Genomic DNA, 6,000 nt, shown 5'->3' on the forward strand with positions numbered 1-6,000 from the left:
CGCGACTGAATGTTGATGACGTATGTAACCAAATACGCATGAAAATGAACAGTTATCGAGTCTGAAAAAAAAAAATGAGTCAAAATTTGTTAATTATCGTGACAGGCTTAACTGTCCTTGTCTGATTCATTGATTCATTTCAGCTATGTACATGCGCTGTCCAAGTTTTAAACAATTTAACGCAGAATGGAAAAATACATCAAATTTCACGCACGCAGCACGTGTTTTATACAGTCGCTGGCTATCTCAATACTTGATTTCCTCTTCCGCTAACACTTCCAGTTCCATCACTTGAAAGTTCATTTTGCGCTTGCGTCGCTCTCCAACATTTTTCAGGGTGAAAATCATCAACGCGACCTCGTGAGCAAAATCCTCGTTGTGATTGTGTGGGCCTCATGAATCCGTAATTAGATTGGTAACTTTCAATTTGACACAATTCCAATTTTAAATGATCACGTCCACCAACAGTTTATTCAACACATAGTGAAGACGCAATTTAGTGCCGGCTTTTTATGATCGTATTAAATCATCCTTCTTTTTAGACTCAACAGAAAGTTTTAAACACTTCCCTGAAATGTCCACTTTGACTCAATGAGTGAAACGACCAGCGGCTTCGGTCATCACACCTCACGCTGGGTTTATGCCCGCATGCTTTTAAGACGGCAACCACTGCATGTAATCAAGTATGCACCAGAGCATCTATTCTCTTCAAGCGTTGAAAAATACACAATGTTCTCATTTAAACCTGGCTGCAGATTAATGAGATGCAGTGCTTCCTGTTGCTCCAGTTGACCAAGTGAGACATTTTATGTGTCAGCCTGCTCAACTAATTAGCTTTCATAGTTTGAACTGCAAAACATAACCAACCGTAATTCCGTTACATCTCAGCTAAAAGGGCGGCGTTCATCTGAGAGGATATCTAATACTGTTCCCCGGATTTTGCGCTATTTCAGTGGGTCTCTTCTGGCCACACCTGAGAGCCTCGCTGACTCATTCTCATTCAAGTGTGCACATCTGCTCAGTCCCAGTGTCATGGGTGAGGACACCACTAGAGGCCCGCCCAACCCCGCTGTAAGGAAATGTGATTGGTTTGCTACAGAACTGACATTTGCGATTCAGTGGCAAAGGTTATCCAGTCTGTGAATCCTCACCTGCAGTGGGGGACGGGCGGCGGGGGTATTTTTGCCAGTCCGTATATGAATGGGCAACATTTGCTGGAGTGGTTTGGAGACCGGAGGGCGGAGAATGATGTGTCTGACATTCTAATGTATGTTTAGAGATAAGAGAGCAGGAACGCACGGGGCAGAATTACTATGATCTTACTGGGGGGGGAGAAATACAATATTTCTAGTGGCGTGTGGAGTGAGGGCGCATCTGGGAATAAATAGGCAGCGGTCATCTCCTTAGGCTAAAGCTGCGTTCAGCACAATCCGTCAGGATTTACCTCTCTGTGCCCAGCAACACTTTGTGGCACAGGCACAAATATCCGTCATTGTTGTGAGTGCATCACGACGACAAAACTGTTTGAAACCGGCAGCTTTGGTCCAACGGAATTTTTGTAACTTCACGTATACAGAAAATGGTTAAAAAGCATATCTGTGGCTTTTACTATATTTTTGCACAAGGTAAATCCTGTACAATCAGTCAGAATTCAATTATGCAAATTAGCAGTATGCAGGATTATTTAGTAAACATTGTTTTTAATGTATTGAAAAAACAATAATGTGGGGAATTACTTAACATCAAAATGAATAGACTTGGAACAGTCCTGAAAAAAAATCTAGTTTATTAATCCTGCAGGCAAATTTGTTTTGTCACTTAAATTGGATGCAGAGGTTCTACTGCCTGACTTTTTTTTGCTTCCAAAATGTCAGATAATATTGATGTAGACTAGAAAGGTAATCTGAATGGGTTGCTGTGGTAACAAAGCATACATCACTTTGTGCGCCGGTATGACTTGTCATGAACTGAGTTTAATTACCGACGACCATTCCTCTCTTTTCCCTGCCACGACTAAGGCAGACTTTTGTCCTGGAAAGCCTACGGCGCCAAACAAGCATAGCCAACTGATCCGTGGCCAAGCGAGTAGGTAAAATATATTGGAAAAGAAGTTGAAACTGCTTTTGAGAGAGTATAAAAATCAGTGGAGAATTTTCAGGCTTCTAAACTACAGATTGGATCACTGCTGCAATACTAAATAAATTGAGTCCATTAATTCCGTACCGAGCACTTTTTGGTATCGAGCCACATTGTAAAACCCCCATTCGTGGTTTTACAATGTGGCGTGTTACAATAAAATTCGATTGCAAATTAGAAAAGCGAGCAGGTGTTTTATTCTTTTTTTTGGCTCTTAGATTATTAACTGGTTTTGTGGCTTCTTTTCACCTGTTTCCAAGCTATGCTGAATCCAAAGGGAAATGAGAGACTGTGGTTTTCTTTTTTTGGAAAGGTGTCACATGATCAACAGAAGCAACAGAGCTAATTTGGAGTTCTTGATAAAGAAGTGGTGTGGTTCACAGGGATGAAAATGGAATAGAAGGAATTCTTTGTTTGGAAGCGCCAAAGAACCCGATGGATCACTAGCAGAAGATGCCAAAGCTGCTCGTACACTGGAAACCCGGGAGCCAGAAACCAGTGGAACAGTCAACAAATTGGAACAAATTGTCCGGCGTAGATCAGCTGCCAATATGCCGAGATGGAATCCCTCATAGCAAAGCAAACAATAGAACAGAAGTACACGGCTTTGTTTGAATCTCGTGAAATCTTGCAATGCACGTGCAAACAGAAGGAAGAATGTTGCCATGGAAGCCAACATCAAGGAAAGGAATCTTGCTCCATGTGACACTGCTAACAAAAACTGAAGAAATAAATATAACACCAAACTCTCAGATTTCATTCAAACTCGCTGCTTTCACATCTCTGAGGACAAGCGCCAGTCAGCCACATGCATGACAACACCTCATACCACAACACAGAGAATGCTGCAGAAGAAAAAAAAGAACCAGTCTGGGACAAGCGCTGCAAAAAATCTTTCAGTTTATCCTCAAACTGACACACACAAAATAAAAACACACAGTTTACTCCCAATGGTGTGATGGATTGTGCCACAAGTCTGTTTGAGGAGAGCTTAACCAGCCGACTGAGCCGAGTCACTGAGATGATCAAATACTCAGCCGACCGGACGCTGGAAAGAGACTGATGCCTGTCTGGAAATGACTCAACAACCTTAACTGACTCTTCAAGCCAATCGTCCATCAATTTTTGATACGGCACATGAGAGTTGCGGGTGAGCTGGTGGTCAACCTGCTTCCAGGTCACCCGGATCTTGAAGTCAGTAAAGAGAAAGATCCTGCTCTGGCAAACTAGAGGAGATGATGCATGAATAATTCATCTCAAAGCATGCAAATGTGTTAATCTTATCCTATTAGTCCTAAAAGCCTGTAAGCGTCCGAGAATTGACCACCGTTTTAAATCTTGTACAACCAGCAGCTGAGCAGACAAAGCGCAACTGCCTCATTAGTGAGGTCCACGTGGCTTGCGTTCAAATATGGCCGTTAAATAGGCCACTTGCATGGTTTTTAGTGAGGTTAATCTCCATTACAAAAGACGATAAGTCAACTGAGAGGATAGACTCCCAAGGTGTTGACCACTACATTATTGAATTAGGTCCACTTTCACCTTTCCGCAAGTCGCTCTCAAAAACGTACATTGAATGCAGATAAGGCACGTCAAAGACGCATTGTAGGTCATTTGTCAAAACAGTGACCCTGCAGCTAAAATTAAAAAAAAAAACTTCCTGCGAAGGAAAAAATTAGTGACGCAATACGTCTTGAAGATACAATTCGCTTCTCACTTTGGTAAAAAAAAGAAAAAAAAAAAATGACTGTGGTCCAAAAAAATCAGATTTTGTTTGAGAACAGTTGCAGAAGAGCAGGTTTGCGTTTTCAGTATGAGCGATGCATTTAAATGGCCGCCATTAGTGCTGAGACAAGGGTTGAAACTGATCATTTAGATCTAATTAATTACTACCCTCAAAATCGACCACATCCTGATGAAGACTCCTGACTTTGGCTGTGCAATTACATTTTAAATAATGCAAAGGACCACAAAAAAAGGAAAAGCAAGTTCACAGCAATGGTAAAAACGGAAATATCCAATACTATTTTCTGCAGCAGAACATCTAAATCCATCGCCCCTGAGGCAGGTACGATTTTGAATTTGCCAAGCCTTCTCTGCAAAAATAGGCCTTGAAAACTGGTCTCGAGAAAGTCACGATAATAGTCACGATCGCCAAAATGATTGCAAGCGAAAAACGAGTTGACAAGTTGCTACTCTCGTCTTTGTAGCGATATAAGTGTGAATTTGCCATGAATTTGTTTCATCGTCACAATCGAACACATTTTTTTTGTTCCCACCTTGCCAAGAAAGGCAAATCTTTTGTCGTCTCTAGAGTTGAAAAGAGGCGTGTGGTCTGCTGAGCCATTCCTTGGCAATAAATCGTTCTTCGTTCATGGAGGTGATCCAAACCGTTTTGCAAATGATTTAAGGCCATAACACGGCTCCGACACAAGCTGCTCTGCATGCGCGCTCGCTACCATCCGAATCAGTGTATCTAAGCAACAGGCTGTGCCGCAGAGATCCGCCAATAAAGTGAGCTACGCATTTCCACGCGGGCCTGTACTACACCGGTGGCTTGACGAATGTGGGAAGGTCCACTGAGACAGCCTCGAATCAATGACCAGGTAATTTACGGCATCAGACAACAGAATGGAAGACTGCATTCATCTTTTTTTACCTTCCTGCTGAAACTCGGCATCCCCACCCACCCCCACCCCGTGTGAAACGTTACCTCTCACTTTTCTCGACATAAATCCTTCAGCATCAGAAATGCGTGCGAGACATTACAGTGACAAAGATCTCAAGTGGGCAGAGCGTGGCGACACGCACATGATTCGAGGGCTCAAGTATGAGTTGCCGTTTCAACCGACGACTCGTCCAATCGGCGTCTTGGGGATTACCCTACACAAATGTCATTAAGGATTTAGAGGGGAGCGGTTGTAACAAATAATCAATATTTATTTGACTCGTTACAACTATTCCTAACACCCCCACTTAGCTCTTTATTATAAGCAAAAAGAAAAGAAAAAAAAAACGGCTCCAAATCACAAATGAAAAGAGCACCAAGGAGCACATTATTAGCACAAGTTGTTGGCCTCACTTTTGTTTTAAGGAGCTATTAGGTACACATGAGGATGCAGCTGTGCGCTCTTGATGGCTGTGATTATCTCCAAGGTGACTAATGCTATTAACAGGGAGGGCAGACGATTAATTACCCAACGTGCACTGGGGCCCACTTTAATCATCACACCCACAGCTCGGATGAACATTCAATCATTACGTATACAGTTGATAGAAATAAATAAATAAATATATCTACACACCTCTGTTCAACTGACAAAACTGTGAGCAAGATTCGTCATTTCTATAATAATAATAACAAGTAAAACTCATTAAAAAAAAAAAAAATCAGAGTAGGGAAATGTATTCAATTCTGGTTCCATTAGGAATAAGCCTAAACAATAGCACCTTAAAAAAAGCAAAAATTAAAGTAAAATGCATGCACCGCACCACACCACACTCGGAACTAGACGAGGAAGAGATGCTGCACTTGCAGGCTAACATCGAGCGAGCAACTTCTAATTTCCACATTACTTCCCATCCGCTGTGATACTTGAAAGACAGAAGCACTGCTGCCTCTGAGCCACTTGCCGGAGAAACAAAATGATGTTGAAAGTGAAGACGAGAAGCAAGCATGTGGTCTACCGCCCCGCACTTAGCCAACCATCATCCCTGACAATTATGATTAACATAAAGCCACAACAATCAAGGAATGCAACGCAACCGCTGCATCTGAAGTCAGAGCGAACGCCTGCCATTTGAATAAACTTTATTGGTGGTCTGAAACAGCACGCCTAAGGAAGGAAGGAAGATATCTCTCTC

At 42.2% G+C, this 6,000-nt stretch overlaps 1 protein-coding gene across 11 annotated transcripts in view; it reads right to left on the minus strand.

The window, feature by feature from the left end:
* The window catches only part of vav2 (vav guanine nucleotide exchange factor 2), a 116,765-nt gene that overhangs the window by 81,501 nt on the left and 29,264 nt on the right, over positions 1-6,000 (minus strand). The gene's annotated exons all lie outside the window — the stretch shown is intronic.

The sequence above is a fragment of the Idiotropiscis lumnitzeri genome, chromosome 18 (assembly GCF_059441095.1).
Source record: "Idiotropiscis lumnitzeri isolate Australia: NSW breed Sydney's pygmy pipehorse chromosome 18, RoL_Ilum_1.0, whole genome shotgun sequence".
In the NCBI taxonomy this organism is placed as follows: domain Eukaryota; kingdom Metazoa; phylum Chordata; class Actinopteri; order Syngnathiformes; family Syngnathidae; genus Idiotropiscis; species Idiotropiscis lumnitzeri.